Source organism: Macaca mulatta, chromosome 1 (assembly GCF_049350105.2).
Source record: "Macaca mulatta isolate MMU2019108-1 chromosome 1, T2T-MMU8v2.0, whole genome shotgun sequence".
Classification (NCBI taxonomy): domain Eukaryota; kingdom Metazoa; phylum Chordata; class Mammalia; order Primates; family Cercopithecidae; genus Macaca; species Macaca mulatta.
The window spans coordinates 231,081,472-231,101,237 of record NC_133406.1 but is presented as its reverse complement, the minus strand read 5'-3'; the positions used below and the strand labels follow the sequence as shown (position 1 = coordinate 231,101,237).

Below are 19,766 nucleotides of genomic sequence, written 5' to 3'. Positions count from 1 at the left end.
TGGAACGTTTTAGATTTCAGATTTGGGATGCTCAACTGTTGTTAACCTCCTGTGGTTGCTGTAACAAATGACCTCAAACTTTGTGGCTTAAAACAACAGAAATGTGCATGCTTATAGTTTCAGCTGCTTGGGAGGCTGAGGTGGGAGGATCATTTGTGCCCAGGAGTTTGAGGCTGCAGTGAGCCATGATGGAGCCTGTGAGTAGCCATGGCACTACAACCTGGGCAACATTGCGAGATCTGTCGCTAAAAGAAAATAACAGAAATGGGCCGGGTGTAGTGGCTCACGCCTGTAATCCCAGCACTTCGGGAGGCTGAGGTGGGCATATCACTTGAGGTCAGGAGTTCGAGACCAACCTGGCCAAAATGGTGAAGCCCCATCTCTACTAAAAATACAAAAATTAGCCAGGCATGGTGGCATGTGCCTGTAGTCCCAGCTATTTGGGAGGCTGAGACAGGAGAATCTCTTGAACCCAGGAGGCAGAGGTTGCAGTGAGCTAGACTGCGCCACTGCACTCTAGCCTGGGTGACAGAGCGAAACTCCATCTCAAAAAAAAAAAAAAAAAAAAAAAATGTATTCTCTCACAGTTCTGGAGGCCAGAAGTTAAAAATTAAGGCGTCAGCAAGGCCTCACTCCCTCTGGGGGCTGTAGAGAGACAATCCTTCTTTGCTTTTCCTTCTGGAGGCTACAGCGTATCTTGGCCTGTGGCTGCATCACTCCAGTCTCTGCCTCCGTCTTCACAAGGGCATCCCCTCCGTGTGTCTGGGTCTCTGTCTATCTCTTATAAGGACACTTGTCTTTGGATTTAGGGCTCCCTTGGATAATTCAGGTAGAAATCATTTCAGGATCCTTAACTTACTTACATCAGCAAAGACCCATTTTCCACATTATTCTTTTTCCAGATAATGTCCAGGTCCTGGGGGTTAAGACCTGGCTTTGTGGGGGCTACCATTCAGCCCACTGCAGATAAACAGGAATGTCTTTCTGTGTTTTCTGGGGACGCTGGGGAGTGCTGTCATCTTTGCAAGGAAGCTGCTCTGTTCTGCCACTTGGGTGACTTTAGGCAAAGATGTCAGAGTCCGTGGTGATCTCTGCTGGACCATTGACCCCAGCCTCCTTCCTGCTTGCCGTTCCCCAACTTGTATGAACTGGCAACCCACCGCATCCCACCCCTAACCTCCTGGGCTAACTTCTGGAGCTCAGGAGGAGAAATGCTCTTACTTTCCCTCTCCAACAAACTCCTCCCTCTTTATCTTCAACAACAATCCCTGCCCTCCGCAGCCCGTTCCCAGCCCAGGACTGCTCGCTCTCTCTCTCAGATCACACAGCGCCTCACATTTTGAACTTTTGTCTGTTGGGCAGCTACTGGCAGAGGTCGGGGGAGGGCTCAGGTGGGCACACAGATGCTGCTGTCTTCCCACCTCTTACCCCAGGACATGGTATGGGGCTGGTGGCACTGGGAGGGGTTTGGGGAGCCCCGTTCGTCATTGAAGTTTGTAGGAGGGGTGGATGAGGACATGGGAGAATGACTGGGTGAGGTGCTCCGGGGCTCTCTGGAAGGGCTGGGCCCCTCTCTTGCGTCAGCCCCAGTGGGGGCATTGCTCTTGTCTATGTTGGTCATGAAATCTGGAAGAAATGCTTTCTTATCAATAGGGAAGCTAATCGGCCTTGTTTTTGAAACTTCGGAAAACCATTTATGGCTAGGCATGGTGGTTCATGCCTGTATTCCTAACACTTTGGGAGGCTAGGGAAGGAGGATCATTTGAGCCTAGGAGTTTGAGACCAGCCTGGGCAATACAGTGAGACCCCCATCTCTGCAAAAAATAAAAACAAATTAGCTGGGCATTGTGATGCACGCCTGTAGCCCCAGCTACGTGGGAGACTAAGGTGGGAGGATTACGTGAGTCCAGGAATTTAAGGCTGCAGTGAGCTCTGGTTGCAACACTGCACTCCAGCCTGGGTGACAGAGCGAGACCTTGTCTCAGAAAAAAAAAAAAAAAAAAAAAAAGATAGTCATTTATGTCCAGGTGAGGGTGGGGCTGGGTGAGGTGGTGGTTTGAGGGGGATTGCCACATGGAAGAGAATGTACTGTCTTTGGAGTCAGCTGAACTGGGTTTTTTCCCAGCCACTTTTTTTTTTTTTTTTTTTTTTTTTTGAGGCAGAGTCTCACTCTGTTGCCCAGGCTGGGATGGGATGGGATCTTGCAGTGGTGGGATCTTGGCTCACTGCAACCTCCACCTCCCAGGTTCAAGCGATTCTCCTGCCTCAGCCTCCTGAGTAGCTGAAATTACAGGCACGTGCCACTCTACCTGGCTAATTTTTGTGTTTTTAGTAGAGACGGGGTTTTGCCATGTTGGCCAGACTGGTCTCAAACTCCTGACCTCAGGTGATCCACCCGCCTTGGCCTCCCAAAGTGCTGGGCCTGGCCACCCAGCCACTTTTTATCTGCTGGGTGACCTTGGGCAAGTCTCTTAACCCATCAGAACCTCAGAGTCCAGTTGTAACACTGAGATAGCAATACCTACCTGTTAGTCTTGAGGATTTTGTATATTATCCTTTGTAAAGTGCCAGGCACATAGCAATCCATGCGGTATCTGCAAAGGAGCTGGTGTGGAGTGGATTAGAAACAGAAGCCATTTATTATCATCCCTCTTGCCCAACACAGCGGTTGCCCATTGGGTGTCCTTTCCATTAACTTCTCTTGGACATGCATTTTAACTTAGTTGTAATTACGAGAATACATGGACACAGGGAGGGGAACAACACACACTGGGGCTTGTTGGTGAGGGGTGGGGGGTGGGAGAGATCAGGATAAATAGCTAATGCATGCAGGGCTTAATACGCAGGTGATGGGTTGACAGGTGCAGCAAATCACCATGGCACACGTTTACCTATGGAGCAAACCTGCATGTCCTGCACATGTATCCCAGAACTTAAGATAAAAAATAGGCCGGGCACAGTGGCTCACGCCTGTAATCCCAGCACTTTGGGAGGCTGAGGCGGGAGGATCACGAGGTCAGGAGATCGAGACCATCCTGGCTAACACGGTTAAACCCTGTGTCTACTAAAAAAATACAGAAAAATTAGCCGGGCGTGGTGGCCGGCACCTGTGGTCCCAGCTACTCGGGAGGCTGAGGCAGGAGAATGGCGTGAACCCAGGAGGCAGAGCTTGCAGTGAGCTGAGATAGCGCCACTGCACTCCAGCCTGGGCGACAGAGCAAGGTTCCATCTCAATAAATAAATAAATAATAAATAATAAATAATTTAGTTGTAATTAGTAGGCATATGATTTTATCTTAATTTTCATGTTTTAATTTTAAAATATACATAACATAAAATTTACCATTTTAAGCATTTTTAAGAGTGCAGTTCTGTGGGATTCAGTACATTCACACTATTGTGCAACCATCACCACCACCCACCCCCAGGCATTTTTTTCATTTTGCAAAATTGAAATTCTTTTCCCCTTAAACACTAACTCCCCTCTCCTCCCAGCCCTGGCAGCCATTCTGCTGTCTGTGCTTTTGACAACTGTAGGTACTGCACAGGAGTGGAATCCTACAGTATCTGTCTTTTTAAGGCTGGCTTCATTAATTTAGCATATGCTTTCTTGACGCTTAATCCCTGTGGGGGCAAGTTTCAGAATTTCTTTCATTTTTAAGGCTGGACATTCCACTGTGTGTAGATACTACATTCTTTTTTGAGACAGTGTCTTGCTCTGTCACCCAGGCTGGAGTGCAGTGACGTGATCTCAGCCTCATTGCAACCTCCGCCTCCCTGATTCAAGCAATTCTCCTGCCTCAGCCTCCTGAGTAGCTGGAATTACAGGTATGCACCACCACACCTGGCTAATTTTTGTTTTGTTTTGTTTTGTTTTTGAGACGGAGTCTCGCTCTGTCACCCAGGCTGGAGTGCGGTGGCCGGATCTTGGCTCACTGCAAGCTCCACCCCTGGGTTTACGCCATTCTCCTGCCTCAGCCTCCCGAGTAGCTGGGACTACAGGCGCCTGCCACCTCGCCGGCTAGTTTTTTTGTATTTTTTAGTAGAGACGGGGTTTCACCGTGTTAGCCAGGATGGTCTCGATCTACTGACCTCGTGATCCGCCCGCCTCGGCCTCCCAAAGTGCTGGGATTACAGGCTTGAGCCACCGCGCCCAGCCTGTATTTTTTTTGAGACAGATTTTCACTCTTGTCACCCAGGCTGGAGTGTAATGGTGCGATCTTGGCTCACCGCAGCCTCCGCCTCTCAGGTTTAAGTGATTCTCCTGCCTCAGCCTCTCGAGTAGCTGGGATTACAGGCATGTGCCACCACACCTGGCTAGTTTTGTATTTTTAGCAGAGATGGGGTTTCTCCATGTTGGTCAGGCTGGTCTCAAACTCCTGCTCTCAAACGATCTGCTCGCCTCAGCTTCCCAAAGTGCTGGGATTACAGGCATGAGCCACTGCCCCTGGCCAGGATCACGTTCTTTTGTTCATTCACCTGATGGACACTTGTGTTGCTCCCACTTTATGACTCTTGTGAATAATGCTGCGCTGTGAACATGGGTGGACAGATATCTGTTGAAATCCCTGCTTTCAGTTCTCTCAGGTATATACCCAAATTGCTGGATCATATGGTAATTCAATTTTTAATTTTTTTGAGCAGCTAGGCATGTGCTTTTGGAATTGGTTTTTTTCCACTTAACATTGGCTCATTAGCAGTTTTCCACGTTGCTTCATAACCTACACATCCTTTTTAGTGGCAGTGTAAGTGCCATTGAGCTGCAGTTGGGAAGAAGGAAAAAATCACAGTCATTATACCAGTGTACTCATCCCTCAGCAGGAATTATAGTCATACCATCATCGTCCCCACCCTCCTTCCCCAGATCCACCAGGAAAACAGGACTAGCACATGGGGACACTCCTTAGTGCCTCCCAGGTTGAGTGTGGGCACATACTGGGGGAGGCAGGTGAGCCACCCCTTCCTGCCTTCGCCTCTCCACTTCAGACAGCCAGCCTTTCAGCTGCCAGTTCTACTTTTTTCTGCTTTCCATTTTAGCAGATATAAGGAAAGTTTGTATATAAGATTACTTTATTCTTGCATCTGTGAATTATTTCTTTCTTGTATTTGCCTCTTTCATCTCCTACATGGTGAGATTTGGCTTTCCATTCAAGGATTTTTTTTTTCTTTCTTTCTTTTTTTTTTTTTTTTTTGAGACAGAGTCTTGCTCTGTTGCCCAGGTTGGAGTGCAATTGCATGATTTGGCTCACTGCAACCTCCACCTCCCGGGTTCCAGTGATTCTCCTGGATCTCCTCAACCTCCCGAGTAGCTGGGATTACAGGCATGCGCCACCACGCCCAGCTAATTTGTATGTTTTTAGTAGAGATGGGGTTTCATCATGTTGGACAGGCTGGTCTCGAACTCCTGACCTCAAGTGATCCACCCGCCTTGGTCTCCTAAAGTGCTGGGATTACAGGCCTTGAGCCACTGTGCCTGGCCACGCCCAGCTAATTTTTGTATTTTTAGTAGAGATGGGGTTTCATCATGTTGGCCAGGCTGGTCTCATATTCCTGACCTCAGGTGATCCATCCGCCTCGGCCTCCCAAAGTGCTGGGATTACAAGCATGAGCCATCATACCCAGCCAAGCATTTGTCTTGTCTTTTCTTTTTTTCTTTTGAGATAGGGTCTCATTCTGTTGCCCAGGATAGAGTGCAGTGGTGCAGTCATAGCTCACTGCAGCCTCGACTACCTGGGTTCAAGCGATTCTTCTGCCTCAGCCTCTGGAGTAGCTGGGACTGTAGGTGCATGCCACCACGCCCAGCTAATTAAATTTTTTTTTTTTAGTAGAGGCCGAGTGTGGTGGCTCACACCTGTAATCCCAGCACTTTTTGAGGCCAAAGCAGATGGATTACTTAAGATCAGGAGTTTGAAACCAGCATGGCCAACACAGTGAAACCCTATCTCTACAAAAAAAATACAAAAATGGGCCAGGCGCGGTGGCTCACACCTGTAATCCCAGCACTTTGGGAGGCTGAGGCGGGCAGATCACGAGGTTAAGAGATCGAGACCATCCTGGGTAACACGGTGAAACTCCATGTCTAGTAAAAATACAAAAAGTTAGCTGGGCGTGGGTGGCGGGTGCCTGTGGTCCCAGCTACTTGGGAGGCTGAGGCAGGAGAATGATGTGAACCCGGGAGGCGGAGCTTGCAGTGAGCCTGAGATTGTGCCACTGCACTCCAGCCTGGGTGACAGAGTGAGACTGTCTCAAAAAAAAAAAAAATTAGGCAAACATGGTGGTACATGCCTGTAGTCCTAGCTACTTGGGAGGCTGAGGCAGGAAAATCACTTGAACCCTTAACCTGGCAGGTGGAGATTGCAGTGAGCCGAGATTGTGCCACTGCACTCCAACCTGGGCGACAGAGCAAGACTCAATCTCAAAAAAAAAAAATTTTTTTTTTTTTTTTAGGAGAGACAAGGTCTTGCTGTGTTGCCCAGGCTGGTCTTGAACTCCTTAGCTCAAGAGATCCTTTTGTCTTGGCCTTCCAAAGTGCTGGGATTACAGGCGTGTGCTACCACACCTGGCCCATTCAAGGATCTTTTTGTGGTCATTGTCCAGTGTTAGCCTAATGGTAACAGCCTGGCTGGGATGAACACTGGCGTGGACAGTTGTGCCATTAGACTTTTCCCCCTGCACGTGTTCAGTGTAGATGACATATTTCTTCCTTTAAACCTGGACCACTTTGCCATCTGCTGGCCTTTATAGTGTCCTCACACAACCTGAACTTAGGCTTTTGCTTCAGCTCTTTGGTAAGAGGGGAAGACATAATCTCTCTTTCTGCAAATGTGGGAAGATGCATAAAAATGCCTTTTGTGGTTCTTGCTGTGGTCCTAAGTCACAAAAGTATTGAACTTAATTTGGGCCACTCCGCCTTGGGTGATGGCCACAAAACGGGAGAGCGGTTCCATTTCTTTTTTCTTTTTCTTTTTCTTTTTTCTTTTTTTTCTTTTTTTTTTGAGAGAGGGTCTCGCTCTTTTTCCCAGGCTGAAAAGTGAAGTGAAGTGGCAAGATCTCGGCTCACTGCAACCTTCACCTCCCCGGTTCTAGCAATTCTCCTGTCTCAGCCTCCCAAGTAGCTGGGATTACAGGTGCCCACCACCACGCCTGGCTAAGTTTTGTGTTTTTAGTAGAGACGGGGTTTCGCCATGTTGGCCAGGCTGATCTCGAACTCCTGACCTCAAGTGATCCACCCTCCTCGGCCTCCCAAAGTGCTGGGATTGTAGGCGTGAGCCGCCGCACCCGGCCATGGTTTCGTTTCTTTATCAAACTATTGCTCTGCGGAGGCTGTCTCTGTCCAGCCTGTAGCTGGACATTATGAGCTTTACAGCATGTTCTGTGGTCTGAAGAAATGACAGCCATCCAAACACACGCGGTGTCTTCTGTTCTGGTTTGGCTCTGGCACCCTGAGCATTTGCACTTTCCACTGGGGAAGCAAAGCCCACTCCAAGTCAGCATCTATTCAAGACCCAGTTGTAGCCCCCAGGGCTACCAGCCTCAGTCTCACTTGCCAGCTATGCTCAGAGCCTCCTACCAGGGAATCTACCCCACCGCCCTATGCAGTGTCTGTCTCTCTCACTGGCACACGGAACAGTTCTTCCTGGCATTATGCACCCGAGAGGGTGCGGAGGAGCATGCTAGATCCAGCCCATCTCTGCGCCGCTGCAGGGCCCGTATCCCCTCAATTCACGGACCCAGGTGGCCACCTCAAGGGAGCATGTGGGATATTTACCTGTTGATATCTACCTGTTGATTCCTGTCACCTTCCAAACCTAGAAGGCTCTTCTGATGGGCATTAACAGGTCCGACTTTAATGCACCCCTCGTTTTCTTTTTTTCTTTTTTCTTCTTTTTTTTTTTTTTTTGAGACGGAGTCTCACTCTGTCGCCCAGCCTGGAGTGCAGTGGCGTGATCTCAGCTCACTGCAACCTCCACCTCCCAGGTCCAAGCGATTCTCCTGCCTCAGCCTTCCAAGTAGCTGGGACTACAGGCAGGCATCACCCTGCTTGGCTAATTTTTGTATTTTTAGTAGAGACAGGGTTTCACTATGTTGCCCAGGCTGGTCTCGAACTCCTAATCTCAGGTGATCCATCTGCCTTGGCCTCCCAAAGTACTGGGATTACAGGCATGAACCACTGCACCCAGCCTACCCCTCATTTTCTATAGGGCTGTGTCCCAAAGAAATGTCTGTTTAATAGGTCAGGTTTCCATTGCCCTCCTGTCTAAATGTATGGCCAGGGGAGGGTGAACTGGCACCCAAAGCCCTGCACAGATACAGGGGGTTTTACACTGTTCAGTTCTGCCATCACTGCTGGGAAAACAACATGCATTTCGGCCCTTAGAGCTGATTTGTTTTTACCATCTTTGATCAGATTGGCATCTTTCCAAACGAGGCATCGTTCACCTTGGAACTCTAGCCACCAACCCAGCAGCTCCTGTTTGGTCAGGCGAGAGCTGTTTGTTGGGTGCTACAGAATCTGGCTGCTCATCAGAGTTCCAGAGTCAGTCCTAGGGGAAAAGAGGCTCCCTGCTCATGTGAGTACCCCCTCCTTGCCTTACCAGGTAATGCCATCCTGTATAAACGATTTCTGTCATATTAGGGAACTCTTGTGGACACTGTCATCCCTGTTAGTGTTTCCTTGACATCACCCAAGATGTCCTGGGTATTTCAGTCTTCAAGATTATTTTCTGTCCTTCTAGCTGGGTGTGGTGGCTCACACCTGTAATCCTAGCACATTGGGAGGCCAAGATGGGAAGATCGCTAGAGCCCAGGAGTTCGAGACCAGCCTGGGCAACATAAGGGAGACCCTGTCCTACAAAAAATAAAAGCAATTAGCTGGGTGTGTGTGTGCCTGTGATCCCAGCTACTTGGGAGGCTGAGGCAGGAGGGTTGCCTGAGCCCTGGAGGTCAAGGCTTCAGTGAGCCGTGATTGCGCTACTGCATTTCAGCCTGGATAACAGTGAGAGCCTGTCAAAACAAAAAAACAAAACAAAAAAAGCCTGAAAAAAATAATTTCCTGTTCTTCAGTCATATCAGTCATAGGGGTAGCTTTGCTTAATACCCCATGGCAAGGTAGTAAATGCCCCTCAAGTGGAAACGCACTTGTCCAAAGTCCCAGTAGTCACCTCATCTCTGGGAGGCGCTCGCAAGCTCTTGCCATAGCTCCGGTTTACATTCCGCACAGGGCTGTCGAACAGAATTCACTCATGCCAGCACACGCGAGCACTGCAGCTTCTATTCTACACTGTGTGGGCTCAGTTTGGACATTGACGTGTCCAATTAATACTGCTTGAGGAGGGGATTTACGTGCTTTCTGTTTTCCAATAGTAGGCAGGGGAAATATTCCCCAGTCAGATACAATATCCATTCTCATAAAATATTTAGGTAAAGGAGATACAACTTCTTTCCGTTTAAACATTTCAGCTTTCATCATCCTATCAGCCCTTTCATTCTTTTTTTTTTCCCTCAAGACGGAGTCTTGCTCTGTCACCCAGGCTGGAGTACGGTAGTGCGATCTCCGCTCACTGCAACCTCCGCCTCCTGGGTTCAAGCTATTCTTCTGCCTCAGCCTTCCAAGTAGCTTGGACTACAGCTGCCCGCCACCATGCCCAGCTAATTTTTGTCTTTTTTTTGAGACAAGAGTTTTGATCTGTCGCCCAGTCTGGAGTGCAGTGGCACAATCTCGGCTCACTGCAACTTCCTCCTGACTTCAAGTGATTCTCCTGCCTCAGCCTCCAGAGTAGCTGGGATTACAGGTGCCTGCCATCACGCCCAGCTAACTTTTTGTATTTTTGGTAGAGACAGCGTTTCACCATGTTGGGCAGGCTGGTCTCAAACTCCTGACCTTAGGTGATCCATCTGCCTCAGTCTCCCAAAGTGCTAGGATTACAGGCATGAGCCACTGCAGCCGGTCTTTTTTTTTTTTTTTTTTTGAGGCAGAGTCTCAGTCTGTCACCCAGGCTGGAGTACTGTGGTGTGATCTTGGCTCACTGCAACCTCTGCCTCCCGGGTTCAAGTGATTCTCCTGCCTCAACCTCCCGTAGCTGGGATTACAGGCGCATGCCGTCATGCCTGGCTAATTTTTGTATTTTAGTAGAGACGGGGTTTCACCATGTTGCCTGGGCTGGTCTCGAACTCCTGAGCTCAGGCAGTCTGCCTGCCTCAGCCTCCCAAAGTGCTAGGATTATAGGTGTGAGCCACTGCACCTGGCCTAATTTTTTATATTTAGTAGAGAGGGAGTTTCACCATGTTTCCCAAGCTGGTCTCGAACTCCTGAGCTCAGGCAATCTGCCTGCCTCTGCCTCCCAAAGTGCTAGGATTACAGGCATGAGCCACTGCGCCCAGCCAAAACTTGTTTTTAAAAATTAGCTGGGCACAGTGGCATGCACCTGTAATCCCAGCTCCTTGGGAGGCTGAGGCGAGAGGATCGCTTGAGCCCAGGAATTCAAGTTGCCAGGGGTGATGATCACACCACCGAACTCTAGCCTTGGTGACCAGTTGATCCCAGTGACATATAATAGTTTCATAACATCCTTGCCAGCATTGAATAACATTGAAAGAATTTTTTGTGTGTTTTGTTTTGTTTTTGAGACAGTCTTGCTCTTTCGCCCAGGCTGGAGTGCAGTGGCGCGATCTCGGCTCACTGCAAGCTCTGCCTCCCAGGTTCACGCCATTCTCCTGCCTCAGCCTCCCAAGTAGCTGGGATTACAGGCGCCCGCCATCACACCCAGCTAATTTTTTGTATTTTTAGTAGAGACGGGGTTTCACTGTGTTAGCCAGGATGGTCTTGATCTCCTGACCTTGTGATCTGCCCACCTCAGCCTCCAAAAGTGCTAGGATTACAGGCGTGAGCCACCACGCCTGGCCGAAAGACTATTTTGCTAATAGGCTCAGAAGGTAATTATTTAAAATGTATCTTCCTTTTCTTTTTCTTTTATTTATTTATTTATTTTGAGATAGGGTCTCACTCTGTCCCCCACACTGGAGTGCCCTGGTGCAATCACAGCTTATTGCAGCGCGACCTCCTGGGCTCAAGTGATCCTCCCACCTTAGCCTCCCAAGTAGCTGGGACTACAGGTGCCACCACCATGCCTGGCTAATTTTTTTTTATTTTTTATTTTTTATTTTTTGTAAAGACAGGGTTTCACTATGTTGCCCAGGATGGTCTGGAACTCCTGGGCTCAAGTGATCTTACCGCCTTGGCCCCGAAAAGTGCTGGAATTACAGGAGAAAGCCACCACGCCTGGTGTAAAACCTAGTTATTTTATTGCCAATGAGTTTAAATAGCTTTCTTTCTCTTTACTGCTGGATGTATAGCATGAGGGTTGCACTTCCTTAGTCGTCCAGTGAACCAACTCCCTGGGAGGCGGATTCATCTTTAAATTCAGTAATGCAGTAGTTAAACCCATGAACTCTAGTATTGGATGAATTCAGATTCAAACCATAGCTCTTCCACTTCCCAGCTGTGTGACTTTGAGGAGACTACTTAACCTCTCTGATCCTCTATTTCCCTGTCTGTAAAATGAACCTTAAAGGGACCTATTCCTAGGTTTGTCTGAAGGATTAAATAAGGTAAATTAGATAATGAACATCACCTGCCACATAGTCATACTCTGTCAATATTAGCTGTTCTTTTTTTTTTTTTTGGCAAATACTTTATTTTTATTTCAGTAGTTTTTGGGGTATAGGTGGTTTTTAGTTATACGAGTAAGTTCTTTAGTGGTGATTTCTGAGATTTTGGTGCACCTGTCACCCAAGCAGTGTACACTGTACCCAGTGTGTAGTGTTTTATCCCTTACCCCTCTCCCATCCTTCCCCCTTATTCTTATTATATATTAATGTAAATTAACAAGTCTCTATTCTCCCTCAAGATTCATTTTGTTTTAATCTATAGCAGATTGATTTTTCTGCCCTGGAGGTAGATGGTCCCAGAAGGGGAGCTGACAACCTCTTTCTCTCCAAATAGTCTGTGTCCTTGGCTGGCTGACTGGATCTGGGTGTGAGCCTCCCTGGGCAAGCCGGTGAGCCTATCCCAGGTGGTCTTAGCTCCCTGAGCAGATGAGTAGGGGCTGAAGGAGCTGCGTCTCCAGGACCCTGAGTCTGCTGTGGTCCTGCAGCCTCTGTAGCATGGAAATGGGGCTAAGGACTCCCTAATGGTTTTGTTCAAGTCCAAAATTTGTCTTGGTGACTGTTCTGCTGCTCACATTCAGATGACCCTATATGCTGTTTGGGAAACGGAGGCAGCTGGGTGGATTCCTTAGATATTTCAGGAGACAGAATCTGGGGCTTTGACTCCAGCCTGGGTTGCTGCCCATAATGCCTGCTCTTGAAACCTTTTAATTATTTGTATTTCTAATTAATTGTTTTTGGAGACAGGGTCTTGCTCTGTCACCCAGGCTGCAATGCAGTAGAGCGATCATAGCTCGTTGCAGCCTCAACCTCCTGGGTTCAAGTGATCCACACACCTAGTAGTTGGGACAATCGGCACATGCCACCACACCTGGGTAATTTGTGTAGCTTTTTGTAGAGATGGAGGTCTTTTGTTGCCCAGGCTTATTCTGAGTCAACATGAGTGACCATGGCCCAAGAAACAGCCTCAGGAGGTCCTGAGAAAGTGTGCCCAAGATGGTCAGGTTACAGTTTGGTTTTATGCATTTTGGGAAGACAGGAATCGTAGGTAAAATCATAAATTAGTACATGAAAAGTATACATTGGTTCAGGTCTCGAACTCCTGGGCTCAAGCGATCCTCCTGCCTCGGCCTCCCAAAGTACTGGGATTACGGGCATGAGCCTGTGCCAGGCCTCTTAAACCCTTTAGAGTGGCCTTGGCTTTCGTTTTGAGTGGGCCTCAGGGAGCCTTAAGGAAGGAGAGGAAAGTCACGCAAACAGGGTTTGCTTGATGCCTGCATTTTCCTCTTTACTGCTGACCTGCTGTTGAGGAGGAAGTTAGTAACACCAGGATCTTGGTCTCAAATGAACTACTTCATGAGAATTTTCTTCTAGGAGGAAAAACAAAAACCCCAACTTTCTCCTTACACATCCTTCTAAAAAATTCCATTGAAAATGTTTCTCACCAGGCGCGGTGGCTCACCTATAATCCCAACACTTGGGAGGCCGAAGCAGGTGGATCACCTGAGGTCAGGAGTTTGAGACCAGCCTGGCCAACATGGTGAAACCCTGTCTCTACTAAAAATACAAAAATTAGCCGGGTGTGGTGGTGGGTGCCTGTAATCCCAGCTACTTGGGAGGCTGAGACAGGAGAATCACTTGAACCCAGGAGGCGGAGGTTGCACTCCAGCCTGGGTGACAAGAGCGAAATTCCATCTCAAAAAAAAAAAAAAAAAAAAAAAAAAAAAAAACAAAAAACCCAGTTCCTCATATTGAGAGCCAAGGGAAGGATGTACTCTCCCAGACCACAACTTCTGTTTCTGATGGTTTCAGACATCCAGGAGCCATGACCAGGTCATGAATCTTTTTTTCCCTATTGTGTGGTGTGGTGAGTATTTTAATAAGACAGCCCGTCTGCTGTCATTTGGAAATCGGTGATGATGTGTGGTCTATTTTTAAATTGAGTGCAGCACATCTAATATGTGATAGTTTCCCAAGATGTGAATGGCTCTGTTTCTCCAGCAGGACCGTGTTTTGAGAATGGATAAAAAGTTAGCTTCAGATTAGCATCAAAAGCAAGAGTTTTAGAATTAGAGGCTTCCTATCTTGGCTTTGACACTTAACATGTAGGGGATCTTGACAAGTTATTTAAGTTTCTGGGTTCTCATCTGAGAATTAGGATGACAGTACCTCTTTGACTGGATTGTCGGAAAGATGTCGTAAAGGTTGGAAACAATGAAACACCTGGGCCAGGTTATGGGTGCCTAAAAAGTTGCAGTTTTTACCTATTGGATGAATGAATCTTTGAGGCCCACACTGTAGTAGGGAATGGATTTTAAAAAACAATTTGTTTATTTTTGAGACGGAGTCTTGCTCTGTCACCGAGGCTGGAGTGCAGTGGTGCGATCTTGGCTTACTGAAGCCTCTGCCTCCCTGGTTCAAGCTATTCTCATGCCTCAGCCTCCCGAGTAGCTGGGACCACAGGTACCCACCACCACACCCTGCTAATTTTTGTATTTTTGGTAGAGGTGGGGTTTCACCATGTCCGCCAGGCTGGTCTCGAAGTTCTCACCTCAAGTGATCTGCCCATCTTAGGCTCTCAAAGTTCTGGGATTACAAGCATGAGCCACCGTGTCTGGCCTAAAAATTTATTTATTTAGAAACTGGGGTCTCACTCTACTGTCCAGACTGGTCTTTTTTTGAGATAAGATCTCACTCTGATGCTCAGGTTGGAGTGCAGTGGTGCAATCATGTCTCACTACATCCTTGATCTCCTGGGCTCAAGCGATCCTCCCACTGCAGCCTCCCAAGTAGCCAGCAGTACGGGTCCATGCTGCCACACCCCACTAATTTTGTATTTCAGTGGAAGACAGGGTTTCACCATGTTGCCCAGACTGGTCTCCAACTCCTGGGCCCAAGAGATCCACCCACCTTGGCCTTCCAAACTGCTGGGATTATAGGTGTGAGCCACCAGGCCTGGTCTTGAACTCCTGGGCACAACTGATCCTCCCACCTCAGCCTCTCAAGTTGCTGGGACTAAGGGTGAGCCCTGCTCAGCCTGGCTCAGAGTGGATTTTAATGACAGGTGTTCTTGTCATGAGTTCTTGTGTAGTAAGCTTTATTCATCCATTACCTTATTTGATCTTCCCATGAATGACTCAGATGGAATGCACAGAGCATGTGTCAATAAATATCCCATTTTGCTATGTTGCCCAGGCTGCTCTTGAATTCCTAGGCTCAAGAGATCCTCCTGCCTCGGCCCCCCTCCAAAGTGCTGGAATTACAGACATGAGCCACTACATCTGGCCTTGTCAGTGTTTTCTAGCCTTTCAAGGTAGGGAGGAGCTTGGGTATTTGAGGCAAATACTGCTGGAAGTGAGATCTAGAGCAGGTCATTTTCTTCCTCTCCCAGGATGGTGGCAAGAGCCACCCCTGGCCTCGCTCAAGGGGCCTGGACTGGAAGGTGTGGCATCTCCCAGTGAGGTCTGCCCTCCGGTGACCTTGGCCACAGCAGTGGATTCTGGTGTCACCTGTGAGGCTCACAAGGCAGCACCCCAGGAGCCCTTGTGCTGCGGGTTCCCAGGGGGAGTGGGTAGGAGATGGCTGGGCAGCTGGCAGTAACCTGGACCCTGATGGGGCATGTTTCTCCAACTTTCCCACCATCCCTCCAGCCTGAAGAGATGGGATGTCCAGCTCTAGCCTGCAGCTGCCCACCCCAACTGCGACCTCGCTTTGAAGCTTCAACTTCTATTTTTAATACTAATGTTAATTTTACATTCGATTCCATGATATATCCATGTTTATTTTACTATAAAGCATATTTTCCCCTAACTTGAGAGTCAAATGGGTGCTCTGGGAAGTTTATGTTTTTTCTATGGCTTCCGCTACTCCCAGCACAGCGACTCCAACCAGAGTTTTAAAAATGTGGATTAGGGCCAAAGAGGATGATGAACCATTAGATGCAATTAGGATGAGAAATGCCGAGATTATTTATTTATTTATTTTTAGAGACAGGGTCTCACTCTGTCTCCTGGGCTGGACTGCAGTGGTGCCATCATAGCTCAATGCAGCCTTGAACTCCTGAGCTCAAGTGATCCTCCTGCCTCAGCCTCCTGAGTAGCTCCCAAGTGCACACCACCATGCCCGGCTAGTTTTTTCATTTTCTGTAGACAAGGGTCTTGCTGTGTTGCCCAGGCTGGTCTCCAACTCCTGGGCTCAAGAAATCTTCCCACTTAGGCCTCCCAAAGTGTTGAGATTATAGGTGTGAGCCACTGTGCCTGGTGGAGAAACAAATAGTTTAATAGCCCTTTTATCCAATGTGATTTGTTGGTTGAGTAACTGACTTTGGTTTAGGTAGAGAATTATTAAAATGCATTACCTCAAATGTAAACATTTTCTTTTATTTTTTTCTGTGACGGGCCACACAGAGTCCTATATACCTCTCCAGCACCGCTCACCTGGAGAAGCTGCTATGGATGCCAGCTACTGTTTTTTCTCCCTTCCCAATAAATATTTCATCTTCACTTAAAACATGTCAGTGTACATTGGTTCCCTGATCTGCTCTTAGATGGCCAAGGGCTTGTGTTTGCATAGGCCATTGGTTCATCTTTCTGTATAAGGCGTACATGCAATGTATAATCCACTTTTTTTATCTTACTTTTTTTGGGGGGTGACAGGGTCTCGCTCTGTCACCTAGGCTGGAGGGCAGTGGTTTGATCACGGTTTTCTGCAGCCTTGACCACCTGGCCTTAACCCATCTTCCTGCCTCAGCCCCCTAAGTAGCAGGGATCACACACACCTGGTTACTTTTTTGTTTTTTTTTTAAATTTTTTGAAACAGAGCCTCGCTCTGTCACCCAAGCTGGAGTGCAATGGTGCGATCTCAGCTCACTGCAACCTCTGCCTCCAGTTCAAGCAAACCTCTTGCCTCAGCCTCCTGAGTAGCTAGGATTACAGGCGTGCACAACATCACATCCAGCTAATTTTTGTGTTTTAGCAGAGACAGGGTTTCACTATGTTGTTCGGGCTGATCTCGAACTCCTCACTTCAAGTGATCCACCCATCTCGGCCTCCTAAAGTACTGGGATTACAGGCGTGAGCCACCATGCCTGGCCTCGGCTAGTTTTTTTTATTTTTAGTAGAGACGAAGTCTGACTATGTTGCCTAGGCTGGTCTTGAACTCCTGGGTTCAAGCATTCCTCCCACCTCAGCCTCCCAAAGTGCCGGAATTACAGATGTGAGCCACAGCGCCCGGCCTTCCTTCTACATTTTAATAATTCCTGCTTAGTTTTTACAGTTGTCTCGCCTGGTCTAATTCCATAATTCTACAGGAAGTTTGTTTTATTGGGTGACTTGTCTTTTACTAGGTTTCTGAAGCACTCAGCTTTGTTTTCTTCATGGAATCAGCTCTTTTCACACCGAGGGTGCACCCTCTTATGTAATAATTACATTATGTGATTACACAGGTAAACAACTGCCATCCGATTGGAGCAGGTGTGGCGACCTCTGTGGGCATGCAGAGACAGGAAGGAGGGCCCGACTCCATGGCATCCTGGGAGTGGTCAGCATGTAGAGACCATTGGCCAGGGTGTTTGGTGAGGGGATGGAGAGCGCTATTCAGCCCTGATTCTGCTCGGTAGGAGTCAGGGTAAGATGTAGGGGTCACAGAGCCTGGGCCGGAGGCAGGTTCAACCTAGAAATCTCTCCTAGACTAGGGGAACCCCTTGCTCTGAGAATGGGCACATGCTCTAGAAGGGAGGCATCGTGGAAAATTTCTTTTCCTGTGGGTCCTGTCAGTGGCATTTGTACTTAGGAGATTTGCCGTTTGCCAGCTGAAAGTTGCCATTTTCATTAACCTAGCTTCCCGTTTCTGTATCTAATAACAATAACAATAAACAGTTTTGTGGTACGTACCCTGTGCCAGGCAGTGTCCTGGGCACTTTGAAAATACGAAGCTTGGGCCGGGAACGGTGGCTCATGCCTGTAATCCCAGCACCTTGGGTGGCCGAGGTGGGTAGATCACCTGAGGTCAGGAGTTCAAGACCAGTCTGACCAATATGGTGAAACCCCGTCTCTACTAAAAATACAAAAATTAGCTGGATGTGGTGGTGGGTGCCTATAATCCCAGCTACTCGGGAGGCTGAGACAGGAGAATTGCTTGAACCGGAGAGGCGGAGACTGCAGTGAGCTAAGATCGTGCCACTGCACTCCAGTCTGGGCGACAGAGCAAGGCTCCATCTCAAAAAAGAAAAGAAAATACTAAGCTAGCCGGACACTGTGGTTCATGCCTGTAATCCCAGATCACTTGAACTCAGGAGTTTGAGACTAGCCTGGGCAACATGGCAAAACCCCATCTCTATTAAAAAATACAAAATTTAGCCAGGCATGATGATGCGCATCTGTAGTCCCAGCTACTCCAGAGACTGAGGTGGAGGATCGCTTGAGCCTGGGAGGCAGAGGTTGCAGTGAGCCGGGATTGCACCACTGCACTCCCGCCTGGACGATGTAAAAAAAAAAAAAAAAAAGAAATAAATAAATAAATATGAAGCTAATTAGCCTTATGACAACCCTGTTTGGTAAGTACTACTGTGATTCCCACTTTACAAATGGGGAAACTGAGGCACAGAAAGGGGAAATAACTTACCTAAGTCTTACCCAGCCAGAAAGTGGCAGCGGCTGCTCCTACCCCTGCACCATGCTGCCTCCAAATATGGGCTTTTTCCCAGGAAGAAGTGCTTAGTTGGGGGAGGGGAGTCCGGATCCCAGGGAGGAGGACTCAGAAAGCCTCTGGGAGTCAGGCGGCCATGTGAGAGGGGCTTCCTGGCTCTTTTTCACTTGTCCCCCTACTCCCACCCCCCCGTCACCACCTTCCCAGGACTTATTTGGACTCCCAGGCAGAGTTCCTTGTTTGTTTTTGTTTTGTTTCTTCCTTTTCTTAGAGATAGGGTCTCGCTCTGTCACCCAGGCTAGAGTGCAGTGGTGAGATCATAGTTTATGGCAACCTCGACCTCCTGGGCTCAAGCGATCCTCCTGCCTCGGCCTCCTGAGCAGTTAGGACTAGGACTACCATGTGCACCACCACACCAATCTAATTTTTTTTTTTTTTTTTTTGAGACGAAGTCTTGCTCATGTCCCCCAGGCTAGAGTGCAGGGGCACGATCTGGGCTCACTGCAACCTCTGCCTCCCGGGTTCAAGTGATTCTCCTGCCTCAGCCTCCCGAGTAGCTGGGATTACAGGGGCCTGCCACCATGCCCAGCTAATTTTTGTATTTTTAGTATACACGGGGTTTCACCACGTTGGCCAGGCTGGTCCCGAACTCCTGACCTCATGATCCGCCCACCTCGGCCTTCCAAAGTGCTAGGATTATAGGCGTGAGCCACCGCACCCGGCCACACCAAGCTAATTTTTGATATTTTTGTAGATATGGGGTCTTGCTATGTTGCCCAGGCTGGTCTCAAACTCGTGGGTTCAAGTGATCCTCCCACTTCAGCCCCCCAAAGTGCATAAGCCACCGTGCCCAGCCTAGTTCCTTGCTCTTGAAGGTCCTTGTGTCTGATGGAGTTGGTGTCTTGGACTCTGATCCTCTACAGTGAGAGTGGGCAGAGGGAAGCAGCTTCTAGTGCCTGGCCCTTCCCCAGTTGGCTAGGGTGGTGCCCCTTCTCCCCAGTGCCAGGGGCAAGCAAGGCCTGGCCTCTGCAGTCTCCATGGCCTCCTTGCCCAACCCCGGGGCCTCTTTTGGGAAGCTGACACCCTCTGGCTCCAGTGCACTGGCCTGGGAGAGACAGTGTGGTACGCTGGTTAAGAGCAGGCTCTAGAATAAACCCAACCCCACTTCCTTCCCCGTCACCTCCTTCAGTTCCGCTTTCCTCATTCATAAATCTGAATGCCTGCCTTCAGGGCTTGTCATGATGTTTAATGAGAAAATGGACATCAGGTGCCTAGTCATGGGGGCTGGCCGCTGTAGCCCTGAAGATGAGCCTGATGAAAGATGAAGAGGCTGTGCTATGGGACAGAGTCTGAACCGATCCCAGAGGCTCCCAGGGGCAGGAGTGGCCCAGAGACCTGCTCTGAGAATAGAAGCACTGTCACAGGCCCCCTGCCAAGGAGAGAGTGTGACCAGGACA

General features: G+C 48.5%; 1 protein-coding gene across 32 annotated transcripts in view; it reads left to right on the top strand.

Moving 5' to 3' along the window:
• The window catches only part of PIK3CD (phosphatidylinositol-4,5-bisphosphate 3-kinase catalytic subunit delta), a 100,156-nt gene that overhangs the window by 30,555 nt on the left and 49,835 nt on the right, over positions 1-19,766 (top strand). For 9 of the 32 annotated variants that reach the window (XM_077974914.1, XM_077974842.1, XM_077974815.1 and 6 more), the window contains exon 2: positions 8,408-8,570. The exons of 21 other annotated variants lie outside the window; for them this stretch is intronic. The gene's annotated coding sequence lies outside the window, so the exon portion shown is untranslated. Of the gene's footprint in view, positions 1-3,729; positions 3,829-8,407; positions 8,571-19,766 lie in introns of all 32 variants that reach the window. 2 more of the 32 variants (XM_077974803.1, XM_077974784.1) reach the window with 1 other exon arrangement.